The following is a 20,290-nucleotide window of genomic DNA, read 5'->3' as shown; positions in this document are numbered from 1 at the left end:
ATTTCGTTTCCCTTCCCGAAAGGAAATGAAATTTCCTTTCGGGAAGGGAAACGAAATCTTGCGACCCTGCAAACAAAGCCTTACAAACGCTCTGGAAAGGAGATATGATCAAATGAAATGCACCGGCAAAAAAATCCCCAAAACCAGAAAATTTGGACATTTAGTGACTACAAGAAAATGGTGTGGGAGGAAACGTGGTGCAGTGCAAGGGACCAAAAGGTACAAAAACTAAGCTCAGACATGCAGGAAAGGCAGGGAAAATAGACGAGGAGGAAGACACAACTTGCAGGGGAAGATATGAGAGCCATGGCATTGCTGCTGAAAAAAAAGAAAAAAATCACCGGCAAAGACAAACCCATCAAAAGGCATGAGACATGTCAAGTGCTGGCACTTGGTCCAAAGATAGCCCATTTGATTCCCATTGAAATCGCAAGATTTCGTTTCCCTTCCCGAAAGGAAATGAAATTTCCTTTCGGGAAGGGAAACGAAATCTTGCGACCCTGCAAAGAAAGGCTTACAAACGCTCTGGAAAGGAGATATGATCAAATGAAATGCGCCCGCAAAAAATCCCCAAAACCAGAAAATTTGGACATTTAGTGACTACAAGAAAATGGTGTGGGAGGAAACGTGGTGCAGTGCAAGGGACCAAAAGGTACAAAAACTAAGCTCAGACATGCAGGCAAGGCAGGGCAAATAGACGAGGAGGAAGACACAACTTGCAGGGGAAGATATGAGAGCCATGGCATTGCTGCTGAAAAAAAAGAAAAAAATCACCGGCAAAGACAAACCCATCAAAAGGCATGAGACACTGTCAAGTGCTGGCACTTGGTCCAAAGATAGCCCATTTGATTCCCATTGAAATCGCAAGATTTCGTTTCCCTTCCCGAAAGGAAATGAAATTTCCTTTCGGGAAGGGAAACGAAATCTTGCGACCCTGCAAAGAAAGGCTTACAAACGCTCTGGAAAGGAGATATGATCAAATGAAATGCGCCCGCAAAAATTCCCAAATCCAGAAAATTTGGACATTTAGTGACTACAAGAAAATGGTGTGGGAGGAAACGTGGTGCAGTGCAAGGGACCAAAAGGTACAAAAACTAAGCTCAGACATGCAGGCAAGGCAGGGCAAATAGACGAGGAGGAAGACACAACTTGCAGGGGGAGATATCAGAGCCATGGCATGGTTGCTGATGAAAAAAAAAAAAAAATTTGCAAATTGAGTGAGTGCAAGAAAATGGACCAGGATTACATGAGGTGCAGTGCCAAGGACCAGAAGATGCCAAAGCTCAGCTCACAGGTGCTGCAAATGCTAGAAGTAAAGTCGAGGAGGAAGACACAACTTGTAGGGGAAGATATGAGAGCCATGGCATTGCTGCTGAAAAAAAAGAAAAAAATCACCGGCAAAGACAAACCCATCAAAAGGCATGAGACACTGTCAAGTGCTGGCACTTGGTCCAAAGATAGCCCAATTGATTCCCATTGAAATCGCAAGATTTCGTTTCCCTTCCCGAACGGAAATGAAATTTCCTTTCGGGAAGGGAAACGAAATCTTGCGACCCTGCAAAGAAAGGCTTACAAAGGCTCTGGAAGGGAGATATGATCAAATGAAATGCACCGGCAAAAAAATCCCCAAAACCAGAAAATTTGGACGTTCTGTGACTACAAGAAAATGGTTTGGGAGGAAACGTGGTGCAGTGCAAGGGACCAAAAGGTACGAAAACTAAGCTCAGACATGCAGGCAAGGCAGGGCAAATAGACGAGGAGGAAGACACAACTTGCAGGGGGAGATATCAGAGCCATGGCATGGTTGCTGATGAAAATAAAAAAAAATTTGCAAATTGAGTGAGTGCAAGAAAATGGACCAGGATTACATGAGGTGCAGTGCCAAGGACCAGAAGATGCCAAAGCTCAGCTCACAGGTGCTGCAAATGCTAGAAGAAAAGTCGAGGAGGAAGACACAACTTGCAGGGGAAGATATGAGAGCCATGGCATTGCTGCTGAAAAAAAAGAAAAAAATCACCGGCAAAGACAAACCCATCAAAAGGCATGAGACACTGTCAAGTGCTGGCACTTGGTCCAAAGATAGCCCAATTGATTCCCATTGAAATCGCAAGATTTCGTTTCCCTTCCCGAAAGGAAATTTCATTTCCTTTCGGGAAGGGAAACGAAATCTTGCGACCCTGCAAAGAAAGGCTTACAAACGCTGTGGAAGGGAGATATGATCAAATGAAATGCACCGGCAAAAAAATCCCCAAAACCAGAAAATTTGGACGTTCTGTGACTACAAGAAAATGGTTTGGAAGGAAACGTGGTGCAGTGCAAGGGACCAAAAGGTACAAAAACTAAGCTCAGACATGCAGGCAAGGCAGGGCAAATAGACGAGGAGGAAGACACAACTTGCAGGGGGAGATATCAGAGCCATGGCATGGTTGCTGATGAAAATTTAAAAAAAATTTGCAAATTGAGTGAGTGCAAGAAAATGGACCAGGATTACATGAGGTGCAGTGCCAAGGACCAGAAGATGCCAAAGCTCAGCTCACAGGTGCTGCAAATGCTAGAAGTAAAGTCGAGGAGGAAGACACAACTTGTAGGGGAAGATATGAGAGCCATGGCATTGCTGCTGAAAAAAAAGAAAAAAATCACCGGCAAAGACAAACCCATCAAAAGGCATGAGACACTGTCAAGTGCTGGCACTTGGTCCAAAGATAGCCCAATTGATTCCCATTGAAATCGCAAGATTTCGTTTCCCTTCCCGAACGGAAATGAAATTTCCTTTCGGGAAGGGAAACGAAATCTTGCGACCCTGCAAAGAAAGGCTTACAAACGCTCTGGAAAGGAGATATGATCAAATGAAATGCGCCCGCAAAAAAATTCCCAAATCCAGAAAATTTGGACATTTAGTGACTACAAGAAAATGGTGTGGGAGGAAACGTGGTGCAGTGCAAGGGACCAAAAGGTACAAAAACTAAGCTCAGACATGCAGGCAAGGCAGGGCAAATAGACGAGGAGGAAGACACAACTTGCAGGGGGAGATATCAGAGCCATGGCATGGTTGCTGATGAAAATAAAAAAAAAATTTGCAAATTGAGTGAGTGCAAGATAATGGACCAGGATTACATGAGGTGCAGTGCCAAGGACCAGAAGATGCCAAAGCTCAGCTCACAGGTGCTGCAAATGCTAGAAGAAAAGTCGAGGAGGAAGACACAACTTGCAGGGGAAGATATGAGAGCCATGGCATTGTTGCTGAAAAAAAAGAAAAAAATCACCGGCAAAGACAAACCCATCAAAAGGCATGAGACACTGTCAAGTGCTGGGACTTGGTCCAAAGATAGCCCAATTGATTCCCATTGTAATCGCAAGATTTCGTTTCCCTTCCCAAAAGGAAATGAAATTTCCTTTCGGGAAGGGAAACGAAATCTTGCGACCCTGCAAAGAAAGGCTTACAAACGCTCTGGAAGGGAGATATGATCAAATGAAATGCACCGGCAAAAAAATCCCCAAAACCAGAAAATTTGGACGTTCTGTGACTACAAGAAAATGGTGTGGGAGGAAACGTGGTGCAGTGCAAGGGACCAAAAGGTACAAAAACTAAGCTCAGACATGCAGGCAAGGCAGGGCAAATAGACGAGGAGGAAGACACAACTTGCAGGGGGAGATATCAGAGCCATGGCATGGTTGCTGATGAAAAAAAAAAAAAAATTTGCAAATTGAGTGAGTGCAAGAAAATGGACCAGGATTACATGAGGTGCAGTGCCAAGGACCAGAAGATGCCAAAGCTCAGCTCACAGGTGCTGCAAATGCTAGAAGAAAAGTCGAGGAGGAAGACACAACTTGCAGGGGAAGATATGAGAGCCATGGCATTGTTGCTGAAAAAAAAGAAAAAAATCACCGGCAAAGACAAACCCATCAAAAGGCATGAGACACTGTCAAGTGCTGGGACTTGGTCCAAAGATAGCCCATTTGATTCCCATTGAAATCGCAAGATTTCGTTTCCCTTCCCGAAAGGAAATGAAATTTCCTTTCGGGAAGGGAAACGAAATCTTGCGACCCTGCAAAGAAAGGCTTACAAACGCTCTGGAAAGGAGATACAATCAAATGAAATGCGCCCGCAAAAATCCCCAAAACCAGAAAATTTGGACATGTAGTGACTACAAGAAAATGGTGTGGGAGGAAACGTGGTGCAGTGCAAGGGACCAAAAGGTACAAAAACTAAACTCAGACATGCAGGCAAGGCAGGGCAAATAGACGAGGAGGAAGACACAACTTGCAGGGGAAGATATGAGAGCCATGGCATTGCTGCTGAAAAAAAAGAAAAAAATCACCGGCAAAGACAAACCCATCAAAAGGCATGAGACACTGTCAAGTGCTGGCACTTGGTCCAAAGATAGCCCAATTGATTCCCATTGAAATCGCAAGATTTCGTTTCCCTTCCCGAAAGGAAATGAAATTTCCTTTCGGGAAGGGAAACGAAATCTTGCGACCCTGCAAAGAAAGGCTTACAAACGCTCTGGAAAGGAGATATGATCAAATGAAATGCGCCCGCAAAAAAATTCCCAAATCCAGAAAATTTGGACATTTAGTGACTACAAGAAAAAGGTGTGGGAGGAAACGTGGTGCAGTGCAAGGGACCAAAAGGTACAAAAACTAAGCTCAGACATGCAGGCAAGGCAGGGCAAATAGACGAGGAGGAAGACACAACTTGCAGGGGGAGATATCAGAGCCATGGCATGGTTGCTGATGAAAAAAAAAAAAAAAATTTGCAAATTGAGTGAGTGCAAGAAAATGGACCAGGATTACATGAGGTGCAGTGCCAAGGACCAGAAGATGCCAAAGCTCAGCTCACAGGTGCTGCAAATGCTAGAAGAAAAGTCGAGGAGGAAGACACAACTTGTAGGGGAAGATATGAGAGCCATGGCATTGTTGCTGAAAAAAAAGAAAAAAATCACCGGCAAAGACAAACCCATCAAAAGGCATGAGACACTGTCAAGTGCTGGCACTTGGTCCAAAGATAGCCCAATTGATTCCCATTGAAATCGCAAGATTTCGTTTCCCTTCCCGAAAGGAAATGAAATTTCCTTTCGGGAAGGGAAACGAAATCTTGCGACCCTGCAAAGAAAGGCTTACAAACGCTCTGGAAGGGAGATATGATCAAATGAAATGCACCGGCAAAAAAATCCCCAAAACCAGAAAATTTGGACGTTCTGTGACTACAAGAAAATGGTTTGGGAGGAAACGTGGTGCAGTGCAAGGGACCAAAAGGTACGAAAACTAAGCTCAGACATGCAGGCAAGGCAGGGCAAATAGACGAGGAGGAAGACACAACTTGCAGGGGGAGATATCAGAGCCATGGCATGGTTGCTGATGAAAATAAAAAAAAATTTGCAAATTGAGTGAGTGCAAGAAAATGGACCAGGATTACATGAGGTGCAGTGCCAAGGACCAGAAGATGCCAAAGCTCAGCTCACAGGGGCTGCAAGTGCTAGAAGAAAAGTCGAGGAGGAAGACACAACTTGCAGGGGAAGATATGAGAGCCATGGCATTGCTGCTGAAAAAAAAGAAAAAAATCACCGGCAAAGACAAACCCATCAAAAGGCATGAGACACTGTCAAGTGCTGGGACTTGGTCCAAAGATAGCCCAATTGATTCCCATTGAAATTTCATTTCCTTTCGGGAAGGGAAACGAAATCTTGCGACCCTGCAAACAAAGCCTTACAAACGCTCTGGAAAGGAGATACAATCAAATGAAATGCGCCCGCAAAAATTCCCAAATCCAGAAACTTTGGACATTTAGTGACTACAAGAAAATGGTGTGGGAGGAAACGTGGTGCAGTGCAAGGGACCAAAAGGTACAAAAACTAAGCTCAGACATGCAGGCAAGGCAGGGCAAATAGACGAGGAGGAAGACACAACTTGCAGGGGAAGATGTGAGAGCCATGGCATTGTTGCTGAAAAAAAAGAAAAAAATCACCGGCAAAGACAAACCCATCAAAAGGCATGAGACACTGTCAAGTGCTGGCACTTGGTCCAAAGATAGCCCATTTGATTCCCATTGAAATCGCAAGATTTCGTTTCCCTTCCCGAAAGGAAATGAAATTTCCTTTCGGGAAGGGAAACGAAATCTTGCGACCCTGCAAAGAAAGGCTTACAAACGCTCTGGAAAGGAGATATGATCAAATGAAATGCGCCCGCAAAAAAATTCCCAAATCCAGAAAATTTGGACATTTAGTGACTACAAGAAAATGGTGTGGGAGGAAACGTGGTGCAGTGCAAGGGACCAAAAGGTACAAAAACTAAGCTCAGACATGCAGGCAAGGCAGGGCAAATAGACGAGGAGGAAGACACAACTTGCAGGGGGAGATATCAGAGCCATGGCATGGTTGCTGATGAAAAAAAAAAAAAAAATTTGCAAATTGAGTGAGTGCAAGAAAATGGACCAGGATTACATGAGGTGCTGTGCCAAGGACCAGAAGATGCCAAAGCTCCGCTCACAGGTGCTGCAAATGCTAGAAGAAAAGTCGAGGAGGAAGACACAACTTGTAGGGGAAGATATGAGAGCCATGGCATTGTTGCTGAAAAAAAAGAAAAAAATCACCGGCAAAGACAAACCCATCAAAAGGCATGAGACACTGTCAAGTGCTGGCACTTGGTCCAAAGATAGCCCAATTGATTCCCATTGAAATCGCAAGATTTCGTTTCCCTTCCCGAAAGGAAATGAAATTTCCTTTCGGGAAGGGAAACGAAATCTTGCGACCCTGCAAAGAAAGGCTTACAAACGCTCTGGAAAGGAGATATGATCAAATGAAATGCACCGGCAAAAAATCCCCAAAACCAGAAAATTTGGACATTAAGTGACTAGAAGAAAATGGTGTGGGAGGAAACGTGGTGCAGTGCAAGGGACCAAAAGGTACAAAAACTAAGCTCAGACATGCAGGCAAGGCAGGGCAAATAGACGAGGAGGAAGACACAACTTGCAGGGGGAGATATCAGAGCCATGGCATGGTTGCTGATGAAAATAAAAAAAAATTTGCAAATTGAGTGAGTGCAAGAAAATGGACCAGGATTACATGAGGTGCAGTGCCAAGGACCAGAAGATGCCAAAGCTCAGCTCACAGGGGCTGCAAATGCTAGAAGAAAAGTCGAGGAGGAAGACACAACTTGCAGTGGAAGATATGAGAGCCATGGCATTGCTGCTGAAAAAAAAGAAAAAAATCACCGGCAAAGACAAACCCATCAAAAGGCATGAGACACTGTCAAGTGCTGGGACTTGGTCCAAAGATAGCCCAATTGATTCCCATTGAAATCGCAAGATTTCGTTTCCCTTCCCGAAAGGAAATGAAATTTCCTTTCGGGAAGGGAAACGAAATCTTGCGACCCTGCAAACAAAGCCTTACAAACGCTCTGGAAAGGAGATACAATCAAATGAAATGCGCCCGCAAAAATTCCCAAATCCAGAAACTTTGGACATGTAGTGACTACAAGAAAATGGTGTGGGAGGAAACGTGGTGCAGTGCACGGGACCAAAAGGTACAAAAACTAAGCTCAGACATGCAGGCAAGGCAGGGCAAATAGACGAGGAGGAAGACACAACTTGCAGGGGAAGATGTGAGAGCCATGGCATTGTTGCTGAAAAAAAAGAAAAAAATCACCGGCAAAGACAAACCCATCAAAAGGCATGAGACACTGTCAAGTGCTGGCACTTGGTCCAAAGATAGCCCATTTGATTCCCATTGAAATCGCAAGATTTCGTTTCCCTTCCCGAAAGGAAATGAAATTTCCTTTCGGGAAGGGAAACGAAATCTTGCGACCCTGCAAAGAAAGGCTTACAAACGCTCTGGAAAGGAGATACAATCAAATGAAATGCGCCCGCAAAAATCCCCAAAACCAGAAAATTTGGACATGTAGTGACTACAAGAAAATGGTGTGGGAGGAAACGTGGTGCAGTGCAAGGGACCAAAAGGTACAAAAACTAAACTCAGACATGCAGGCAAGGCAGGGAAAATAGACGAGGAGGAAGACACAACTTGCAGGGGGAGATATCAGAGCCATGGCATGGTTGCTGATGAAAAAAAAAAAAAAAATTTGCAAATTGAGTGAGTGCAAGAAAATGGACCAGGATTACATGAGGTGCAGTGCCAAGGACCAGAAGATGCCAAAGCTCAGCTCACAGGTGCTGCAAATGCTAGAAGAAAAGTCGAGGAGGAAGACACAACTTGTAGGGGAAGATATGAGAGCCATGGCATTGTTGCTGAAAAAAAAGAAAAAAATCACCGGCAAAGACAAACCCATCAAAAGGCATGAGACACTGTCAAGTGCTGGCACTTGGTCCAAAGATAGCCCAATTGATTCCCATTGAAATCGCAAGATTTCGTTTCCCTTCCCGAAAGGAAATGAAATTTCCTTTCGGGAAGGGAAACGAAATCTTGCGACCCTGCAAAGAAAGGCTTACAAACGCTCTGGAAGGGAGATATGATCAAATGAAATGCACCGGCAAAAAAATCCCCAAAACCAGAAAATTTGGACGTTCTGTGACTACAAGAAAATGGTTTGGGAGGAAACGTGGTGCAGTGCAAGGGACCAAAAGGTACGAAAACTAAGCTCAGACATGCAGGCAAGGCAGGGCAAATAGACGAGGAGGAAGACACAACTTGCAGGGGGAGATATCAGAGCCATGGCATGGTTGCTGATGAAAATAAAAAAAAATTTGCAAATTGAGTGAGTGCAAGAAAATGGACCAGGATTACATGAGGTGCAGTGCCAAGGACCAGAAGATGCCAAAGCTCAGCTCACAGGTGCTGCAAATGCTAGAAGAAAAGTCGAGGAGGAAGACACAACTTGCAGGGGAAGATATGAGAGCCATGGCATTGCTGCTGAAAAAAAAGAAAAAAATCACCGGCAAAGACAAACCCATCAAAAGGCATGAGACACTGTCAAGTGCTGGCACTTGGTCCAAAGATAGCCCATTTGATTCCCATTGAAATCGCAAGATTTCGTTTCCCTTCCCGAAAGGAAATGAAATTTCCTTTCGGGAAGGGAAACGAAATCTTGCGACCCTGCAAAGAAAGGCTTACAAACGCTCTGGAAAGGAGATATGATCAAATGAAATGCACCGGCAAAAAATCCCCAAAACCAGAAAATTTGGACATTTAGTGACTAGAAGAAAATGGTGTGGGAGGAAACGTGGTGCAGTGCAAGGGACCAAAAGGTACAAAAACTAAGCTCAGACATGCAGGCAAGGCAGGGCAAATAGACGAGGAGGAAGACACAACTTGCAGGGGGAGATATCAGAGCCATGGCATGGTTGCTGATGAAAATAAAAAAAAAATTTGCAAATTGAGTGAGTGCAAGATAATGGACCAGGATTACATGAGGTGCAGTGCCAAGGACCAGAAGATGCCAAAGCTCAGCTCACAGGTGCTGCAAATGCTAGAAGAAAAGTCGAGGAGGAAGACACAACTTGCAGGGGAAGATATGAGAGCCATGGCATTGCTGCTGAAAAAAAAGAAAAAAATCACCGGCAAAGACAAACCCATCAAAAGGCATGAGACACTGTCAAGTGCTGGCACTTGGTCCAAAGATAGCCCAATTGATTCCCATTGAAATCGCAAGATTTCGTTTCCCTTCCCGAAAGGAAATGAAATTTCCTTTCGGGAAGGGAAACGAAATCTTGCGACCCTGCAAAGAAAGGCTTACAAACGCTCTGGAAGGGAGATATGATCAAATGAAATGCACCGGCAAAAAAATCCCCAAAACCAGAAAATTTGGACGTTCTGTGACTACAAGAAAATGGTTTGGAAGGAAACGTGGTGCAGTGCAAGGGACCAAAAGGTACAAAAACTAAGCTCAGACATGCAGGCAAGGCAGGGCAAATAGACGAGGAGGAAGACACAACTTGCAGGGGGAGATATCAGAGCCATGGCATGGTTGCTGATGAAAATTTAAAAAAAATTTGCAAATTGAGTGAGTGCAAGAAAATGGACCAGGATTACATGAGGTGCAGTGCCAAGGACCAGAAGATGCCAAAGCTCAGCTCACAGGTGCTGCAAATGCTAGAAGTAAAGTCGAGGAGGAAGACACAACTTGTAGGGGAAGATATGAGAGCCATGGCATTGCTGCTGAAAAAAAAGAAAAAAATCACCGGCAAAGACAAACCCATCAAAAGGCATGAGACACTGTCAAGTGCTGGCACTTGGTCCAAAGATAGCCCAATTGATTCCCATTGAAATCGCAAGATTTCGTTTCCCTTCCCGAACGGAAATGAAATTTCCTTTCGGGAAGGGAAACGAAATCTTGCGACCCTGCAAAGAAAGGCTTACAAACGCTCTGGAAAGGAGATATGATCAAATGAAATGCGCCCGCAAAAAAATTCCCAAATCCAGAAAATTTGGACATTTAGTGACTACAAGAAAATGGTGTGGGAGGAAACGTGGTGCAGTGCAAGGGACCAAAAGGTACAAAAACTAAGCTCAGACATGCAGGCAAGGCAGGGCAAATAGACGAGGAGGAAGACACAACTTGCAGGGGGAGATATCAGAGCCATGGCATGGTTGCTGATGAAAATAAAAAAAAAATTTGCAAATTGAGTGAGTGCAAGATAATGGACCAGGATTACATGAGGTGCAGTGCCAAGGACCAGAAGATGCCAAAGCTCAGCTCACAGGTGCTGCAAATGCTAGAAGAAAAGTCGAGGAGGAAGACACAACTTGCAGGGGAAGATATGAGAGCCATGGCATTGTTGCTGAAAAAAAAGAAAAAAATCACCGGCAAAGACAAACCCATCAAAAGGCATGAGACACTGTCAAGTGCTGGGACTTGGTCCAAAGATAGCCCAATTGATTCCCATTGTAATCGCAAGATTTCGTTTCCCTTCCCAAAAGGAAATGAAATTTCCTTTCGGGAAGGGAAACGAAATCTTGCGACCCTGCAAAGAAAGGCTTACAAACGCTCTGGAAGGGAGATATGATCAAATGAAATGCACCGGCAAAAAAATCCCCAAAACCAGAAAATTTGGACGTTCTGTGACTACAAGAAAATGGTGTGGGAGGAAACGTGGTGCAGTGCAAGGGACCAAAAGGTACAAAAACTAAGCTCAGACATGCAGGCAAGGCAGGGCAAATAGACGAGGAGGAAGACACAACTTGCAGGGGGAGATATCAGAGCCATGGCATGGTTGCTGATGAAAAAAAAAAAAAAATTTGCAAATTGAGTGAGTGCAAGAAAATGGACCAGGATTACATGAGGTGCAGTGCCAAGGACCAGAAGATGCCAAAGCTCAGCTCACAGGTGCTGCAAATGCTAGAAGAAAAGTCGAGGAGGAAGACACAACTTGCAGGGGAAGATATGAGAGCCATGGCATTGTTGCTGAAAAAAAAGAAAAAAATCACCGGCAAAGACAAACCCATCAAAAGGCATGAGACACTGTCAAGTGCTGGGACTTGGTCCAAAGATAGCCCATTTGATTCCCATTGAAATCGCAAGATTTCGTTTCCCTTCCCGAAAGGAAATGAAATTTCCTTTCGGGAAGGGAAACGAAATCTTGCGACCCTGCAAAGAAAGGCTTACAAACGCTCTGGAAAGGAGATACAATCAAATGAAATGCGCCCGCAAAAATCCCCAAAACCAGAAAATTTGGACATGTAGTGACTACAAGAAAATGGTGTGGGAGGAAACGTGGTGCAGTGCAAGGGACCAAAAGGTACAAAAACTAAACTCAGACATGCAGGCAAGGCAGGGCAAATAGACGAGGAGGAAGACACAACTTGCAGGGGAAGATATGAGAGCCATGGCATTGCTGCTGAAAAAAAAGAAAAAAATCACCGGCAAAGACAAACCCATCAAAAGGCATGAGACACTGTCAAGTGCTGGGACTTGGTCCAAAGATAGCCCAATTGATTCCCATTGAAATCGCAAGATTTCGTTTCCCTTCCCGAAAGGAAATGAAATTTCCTTTCGGGAAGGGAAACGAAATCTTGCGACCCTGCAAAGAAAGGCTTACAAACGCTCTGGAAAGGAGATATGATCAAATGAAATGCGCCCGCAAAAAAATTCCCAAATCCAGAAAATTTGGACATTTAGTGACTACAAGAAAAAGGTGTGGGAGGAAACGTGGTGCAGTGCAAGGGACCAAAAGGTACAAAAACTAAGCTCAGACATGCAGGCAAGGCAGGGCAAATAGACGAGGAGGAAGACACAACTTGCAGGGGGAGATATCAGAGCCATGGCATGGTTGCTGATGAAAAAAAAAAAAAAAATTTGCAAATTGAGTGAGTGCAAGAAAATGGACCAGGATTACATGAGGTGCAGTGCCAAGGACCAGAAGATGCCAAAGCTCAGCTCACAGGTGCTGCAAATGCTAGAAGAAAAGTCGAGGAGGAAGACACAACTTGTAGGGGAAGATATGAGAGCCATGGCATTGTTGCTGAAAAAAAAGAAAAAAATCACCGGCAAAGACAAACCCATCAAAAGGCATGAGACACTGTCAAGTGCTGGCACTTGGTCCAAAGATAGCCCAATTGATTCCCATTGAAATCGCAAGATTTCGTTTCCCTTCCCGAAAGGAAATGAAATTTCCTTTCGGGAAGGGAAACGAAATCTTGCGACCCTGCAAAGAAAGGCTTACAAACGCTCTGGAAGGGAGATATGATCAAATGAAATGCACCGGCAAAAAAATCCCCAAAACCAGAAAATTTGGACGTTCTGTGACTACAAGAAAATGGTTTGGGAGGAAACGTGGTGCAGTGCAAGGGACCAAAAGGTACGAAAACTAAGCTCAGACATGCAGGCAAGGCAGGGCAAATAGACGAGGAGGAAGACACAACTTGCAGGGGGAGATATCAGAGCCATGGCATGGTTGCTGATGAAAATAAAAAAAAATTTGCAAATTGAGTGAGTGCAAGAAAATGGACCAGGATTACATGAGGTGCAGTGCCAAGGACCAGAAGATGCCAAAGCTCAGCTCACAGGGGCTGCAAGTGCTAGAAGAAAAGTCGAGGAGGAAGACACAACTTGCAGGGGAAGATATGAGAGCCATGGCATTGCTGCTGAAAAAAAAGAAAAAAATCACCGGCAAAGACAAACCCATCAAAAGGCATGAGACACTGTCAAGTGCTGGGACTTGGTCCAAAGATAGCCCAATTGATTCCCATTGAAATTTCATTTCCTTTCGGGAAGGGAAACGAAATCTTGCGACCCTGCAAACAAAGCCTTACAAACGCTCTGGAAAGGAGATACAATCAAATGAAATGCGCCCGCAAAAATTCCCAAATCCAGAAACTTTGGACATTTAGTGACTACAAGAAAATGGTGTGGGAGGAAACGTGGTGCAGTGCAAGGGACCAAAAGGTACAAAAACTAAGCTCAGACATGCAGGCAAGGCAGGGCAAATAGACGAGGAGGAAGACACAACTTGCAGGGGAAGATGTGAGAGCCATGGCATTGTTGCTGAAAAAAAAGAAAAAAATCACCGGCAAAGACAAACCCATCAAAAGGCATGAGACACTGTCAAGTGCTGGCACTTGGTCCAAAGATAGCCCATTTGATTCCCATTGAAATCGCAAGATTTCGTTTCCCTTCCCGAAAGGAAATGAAATTTCCTTTCGGGAAGGGAAACGAAATCTTGCGACCCTGCAAAGAAAGGCTTACAAACGCTCTGGAAAGGAGATATGATCAAATGAAATGCGCCCGCAAAAAAATTCCCAAATCCAGAAAATTTGGACATTTAGTGACTACAAGAAAATGGTGTGGGAGGAAACGTGGTGCAGTGCAAGGGACCAAAAGGTACAAAAACTAAGCTCAGACATGCAGGCAAGGCAGGGCAAATAGACGAGGAGGAAGACACAACTTGCAGGGGGAGATATCAGAGCCATGGCATGGTTGCTGATGAAAATAAAAAAAAAAATTTGCAAATTGAGTGAGTGCAAGAAAATGGACCAGGATTACATGAGGTGCTGTGCCAAGGACCAGAAGATGCCAAAGCTCCGCTCACAGGTGCTGCAAATGCTAGAAGAAAAGTCGAGGAGGAAGACACAACTTGTAGGGGAAGATATGAGAGCCATGGCATTGTTGCTGAAAAAAAAGAAAAAAATCACCGGCAAAGACAAACCCATCAAAAGGCATGAGACACTGTCAAGTGCTGGCACTTGGTCCAAAGATAGCCCAATTGATTCCCATTGAAATCGCAAGATTTCGTTTCCCTTCCCGAAAGGAAATGAAATTTCCTTTCGGGAAGGGAAACGAAATCTTGCGACCCTGCAAAGAAAGGCTTACAAACGCTCTGGAAAGGAGATATGATCAAATGAAATGCACCGGCAAAAAATCCCCAAAACCAGAAAATTTGGACATTAAGTGACTAGAAGAAAATGGTGTGGGAGGAAACGTGGTGCAGTGCAAGGGACCAAAAGGTACAAAAACTAAGCTCAGACATGCAGGCAAGGCAGGGCAAATAGACGAGGAGGAAGACACAACTTGCAGGGGGAGATATCAGAGCCATGGCATGGTTGCTGATGAAAAAAAAAAAAAAATTTGCAAATTGAGTGAGTGCAAGAAAATGGACCAGGATTACATGAGGTGCAGTGCCAAGGACCAGAAGATGCCAAAGCTCAGCTCACAGGTGCTGCAAATGCTAGAAGAAAAGTCGAGGAGGAAGACACAACTTGCAGGGGAAGATATGAGAGCCATGGCATTGTTGCTGAAAAAAAAGAAAAAAATCACCGGCAAAGACAAACCCATCAAAAGGCATGAGACACTGTCAAGTGCTGGGACTTGGTCCAAAGATAGCCCATTTGATTCCCATTGAAATCGCAAGATTTCGTTTCCCTTCCCGAAAGGAAATGAAATTTCCTTTCGGGAAGGGAAACGAAATCTTGCGACCCTGCAAAGAAAGGCTTACAAACGCTCTGGAAAGGAGATACAATCAAATGAAATGCGCCCGCAAAAATCCCCAAAACCAGAAAATTTGGACATGTAGTGACTACAAGAAAATGGTGTGGGAGGAAACGTGGTGCAGTGCAAGGGACCAAAAGGTACAAAAACTAAACTCAGACATGCAGGCAAGGCAGGGCAAATAGACGAGGAGGAAGACACAACTTGCAGGGGAAGATATGAGAGCCATGGCATTGCTGCTGAAAAAAAAGAAAAAAATCACCGGCAAAGACAAACCCATCAAAAGGCATGAGACACTGTCAAGTGCTGGCACTTGGTCCAAAGATAGCCCAATTGATTCCCATTGAAATCGCAAGATTTCGTTTCCCTTCCCGAAAGGAAATGAAATTTCCTTTCGGGAAGGGAAACGAAATCTTGCGACCCTGCAAAGAAAGGCTTACAAACGCTCTGGAAAGGAGATATGATCAAATGAAATGCGCCCGCAAAAAAATTCCCAAATCCAGAAAATTTGGACATTTAGTGACTACAAGAAAAAGGTGTGGGAGGAAACGTGGTGCAGTGCAAGGGACCAAAAGGTACAAAAACTAAGCTCAGACATGCAGGCAAGGCAGGGCAAATAGACGAGGAGGAAGACACAACTTGCAGGGGGAGATATCAGAGCCATGGCATGGTTGCTGATGAAAAAAAAAAAAAAAATTTGCAAATTGAGTGAGTGCAAGAAAATGGACCAGGATTACATGAGGTGCAGTGCCAAGGACCAGAAGATGCCAAAGCTCAGCTCACAGGTGCTGCAAATGCTAGAAGAAAAGTCGAGGAGGAAGACACAACTTGTAGGGGAAGATATGAGAGCCATGGCATTGTTGCTGAAAAAAAAGAAAAAAATCACCGGCAAAGACAAACCCATCAAAAGGCATGAGACACTGTCAAGTGCTGGCACTTGGTCCAAAGATAGCCCAATTGATTCCCATTGAAATCGCAAGATTTCGTTTCCCTTCCCGAAAGGAAATGAAATTTCCTTTCGGGAAGGGAAACGAAATCTTGCGACCCTGCAAAGAAAGGCTTACAAACGCTCTGGAAGGGAGATATGATCAAATGAAATGCACCGGCAAAAAAATCCCCAAAACCAGAAAATTTGGACGTTCTGTGACTACAAGAAAATGGTTTGGGAGGAAACGTGGTGCAGTGCAAGGGACCAAAAGGTACGAAAACTAAGCTCAGACATGCAGGCAAGGCAGGGCAAATAGACGAGGAGGAAGACACAACTTGCAGGGGGAGATATCAGAGCCATGGCATGGTTGCTGATGAAAATAAAAAAAAATTTGCAAATTGAGTGAGTGCAAGAAAATGGACCAGGATTACATGAGGTGCAGTGCCAAGGACCAGAAGATGCCAAAGCTCAGCTCACAGGGGCTGCAAGTGCTAGAAGAAAAGTCGAGGAGGAAGACACAACTTGCAGGGGAAGATATGAGAGCCATGGCATTGCTGCTGAAAAAAAAGAAAAAAATCACCGGCAAAGACAAACCCATCAAAAGGCATGAGACACTGTCAAGTGCTGGGACTTGGTCCAAAGATAGCCCAATTGATTCCCATTGAAATTTCATTTCCTTTCGGGAAGGGAAACGAAATCTTGCGACCCTGCAAACAAAGCCTTACAAACGCTCTGGAAAGGAGATACAATCAAATGAAATGCGCCCGCAAAAATTCCCAAATCCAGAAACTTTGGACATTTAGTGACTACAAGAAAATGGTGTGGGAGGAAACGTGGTGCAGTGCAAGGGACCAAAAGGTACAAAAACTAAGCTCAGACATGCAGGCAAGGCAGGGCAAATAGACGAGGAGGAAGACACAACTTGCAGGGGAAGATGTGAGAGCCATGGCATTGTTGCTGAAAAAAAAGAAAAAAATCACCGGCAAAGACAAACCCATCAAAAGGCATGAGACACTGTCAAGTGCTGGCACTTGGTCCAAAGATAGCCCAATTGATTCCCATTGAAATCGCAAGATTTCGTTTCCCTTCCCGAAAGGAAATGAAATTTCCTTTCGGGAAGGGAAACGAAATCTTGCGACCCTGCAAAGAAAGGCTTACAAACGCTCTGGAAAGGAGATATGATCAAATGAAATGCACCGGCAAAAAATCCCCAAAACCAGAAAATTTGGACATTAAGTGACTAGAAGAAAATGGTGTGGGAGGAAACGTGGTGCAGTGCAAGGGACCAAAAGGTACAAAAACTAAGCTCAGACATGCAGGCAAGGCAGGGCAAATAGACGAGGAGGAAGACACAACTTGCAGGGGGAGATATCAGAGCCATGGCATGGTTGCTGATGAAAATAAAAAAAAATTTGCAAATTGAGTGAGTGCAAGAAAATGGACCAGGATTACATGAGGTGCAGTGCCAAGGACCAGAAGATGCCAAAGCTCAGCTCACAGGGGCTGCAAATGCTAGAAGAAAAGTCGAGGAGGAAGACACAACTTGCAGGGGAAGATATGAGAGCCATGGCATTGCTGCTGAAAAAAAAGAAAAAAATCACCGGCAAAGACAAACCCATCAAAAGGCATGAGACACTGTCAAGTGCTGGGACTTGGTCCAAAGATAGCCCAATTGATTCCCATTGAAATCGCAAGATTTCGTTTCCCTTCCCGAAAGGAAATGAAATTTCCTTTCGGGAAGGGAAACGAAATCTTGCGACCCTGCAAACAAAGCCTTACAAACGCTCTGGAAAGGAGATACAATCAAATGAAATGCGCCCGCAAAAATTCCCAAATCCAGAAACTTTGGACATGTAGTGACTACAAGAAAATGGTGTGGGAGGAAACGTGGTGCAGTGCACGGGACCAAAAGGTACAAAAACTAAGCTCAGACATGCAGGCAAGGCAGGGCAAATAGACGAGGAGGAAGACACAACTTGCAGGGGAAGATGTGAGAGCCATGGCATTGTTGCTGAAAAAAAAGAAAAAAATCACCGGCAAAGACAAACCCATCAAAAGGCATGAGACACTGTCAAGTGCTGGCACTTGGTCCAAAGATAGCCCATTTGATTCCCATTGAAATCGCAAGATTTCGTTTCCCTTCCCGAAAGGAAATGAAATTTCCTTTCGGGAAGGGAAACGAAATCTTGCGACCCTGCAAAGAAAGGCTTACAAACGCTCTGGAAAGGAGATACAATCAAATGAAATGCGCCCGCAAAAATCCCCAAAACCAGAAAATTTGGACATGTAGTGACTACAAGAAAATGGTGTGGGAGGAAACGTGGTGCAGTGCAAGGGACCAAAAGGTACAAAAACTAAACTCAGACATGCAGGCAAGGCAGGGAAAATAGACGAGGAGGAAGACACAACTTGCAGGGGGAGATATCAGAGCCATGGCATGGTTGCTGATGAAAAAAAAAAAAAAAATTTGCAAATTGAGTGAGTGCAAGAAAATGGACCAGGATTACATGATGTGCAGTGCCAAGGACCAGAAGATGCCAAAGCTCAGCTCACAGGTGCTGCAAATGCTAGAAGAAAAGTCGAGGAGGAAGACACAACTTGTAGGGGAAGATATGAGAGCCATGGCATTGTTGCTGAAAAAAAAGAAAAAAATCACCGGCAAAGACAAACCCATCAAAAGGCATGAGACACTGTCAAGTGCTGGCACTTGGTCCAAAGATAGCCCAATTGATTCCCATTGAAATCGCAAGATTTCGTTTCCCTTCCCGAAAGGAAATGAAATTTCCTTTCGGGAAGGGAAACGAAATCTTGCGACCCTGCAAAGAAAGGCTTACAAACGCTCTGGAAGGGAGATATGATCAAATGAAATGCACCGGCAAAAAAATCCCCAAAACCAGAAAATTTGGACGTTCTGTGACTACAAGAAAATGGTTTGGGAGGAAACGTGGTGCAGTGCAAGGGACCAAAAGGTACGAAAACTAAGCTCAGACATGCAGGCAAGGCAGGGCAAATAGACGAGGAGGAAGACACAACTTGCAGGGGGAGATATCAGAGCCATGGCATGGTTGCTGATGAAAATAAAAAAAAATTTGCAAATTGAGTGAGTGCAAGAAAATGGACCAGGATTACATGAGGTGCAGTGCCAAGGACCAGAAGATGCCAAAGCTCAGCTCACAGGTGCTGCAAATGCTAGAAGAAAAGTCGAGGAGGAAGACACAACTTGCAGGGGAAGATATGAGAGCCATGGCATTGCTGCTGAAAAAAAAGAAAAAAATCACCGGCAAAGACAAACCCATCAAAAGGCATGAGACACTGTCAAGTGCTGGCACTTGGTCCAAAGATAGCCCATTTGATTCCCATTGAAATCGCAAGATTTCGTTTCCCTTCCCGAAAGGAAATGAAATTTCCTTTCGGGAAGGGAAACGAAATCTTGCGACCCTGCAAAGAAAGGCTTACAAACGCTCTGGAAAGGAGATATGATCAAATGAAATGCACCGGCAAAAAATCCCCAAAACCAGAAAATTTGGACATTTAGTGACTAGAAGAAAATGGTGTGGGAGGAAACGTGGTGCAGTGCAAGGGACCAAAAGGTACAAAAACTAAGCTCAGACATGCAGGCAAGGCAGGGCAAATAGACGAGGAGGAAGACACAACTTGCAGGGGGAGATATCAGAGCCATGGCATGGTTGCTGATGAAAATAAAAAAAAAATTTGCAAATTGAGTGAGTGCAAGATAATGGACCAGGATTACATGAGGTGCAGTGCCAAGGACCAGAAGATGCCAAAGCTCAGCTCACAGGTGCTGCAAATGCTAGAAGAAAAGTCGAGGAGGAAGACACAACTTGCAGGGGAAGATATGAGAACCATGGCATTGTTGCTGAAAAAAAAGAAAAAAATCACCGGCAAAGACAAACCCATCAAAAGGCATGAGACACTGTCAAGTGCTGGGACTTGGTCCAAAGATAGCCCAATTGATTCCCATTGTAATCGCAAGATTTCGTTTCCCTTCCCAAAAGGAAATGAAATTTCCTTTCGGGAAGGGAAACGAAATCTTGCGACCCTGCAAAGAAAGGCTTACAAACGCTCTGGAAGGGAGATATGATCAAATGAAATGCACCGGCAAAAAAATCCCCAAAACCAGAAAATTTGGACGTTCTGTGACTACAAGAAAATGGTGTGGGAGGAAACGTGGTGCAGTGCAAGGGACCAAAAGGTACAAAAACTAAGCTCAGACATCCAGGCAAGGCAGGGCAAATAGACGAGGAGGAAGACACAACTTGCAGGGGGAGATATCAGAGCCATGGCATGGTTGCTGATGAAAAAAAAAAAAAAATTTGCAAATTGAGTGAGTGCAAGAAAATGGACCAGGATTACATGAGGTGCAGTGCCAAGGACCAGAAGATGCCAAAGCTCAGCTCACAGGTGCTGCAAATGCTAGAAGAAAAGTCGAGGAGGAAGACACAACTTGCAGGGGAAGATGTGAGAGCC

Source organism: Passer domesticus, chromosome 1 (genome assembly GCF_036417665.1).
Source record: "Passer domesticus isolate bPasDom1 chromosome 1, bPasDom1.hap1, whole genome shotgun sequence".
In the NCBI taxonomy this organism is placed as follows: Eukaryota; Metazoa; Chordata; class Aves; order Passeriformes; family Passeridae; genus Passer; species Passer domesticus.
Note: the sequence above shows the minus strand (reverse complement) of the source record.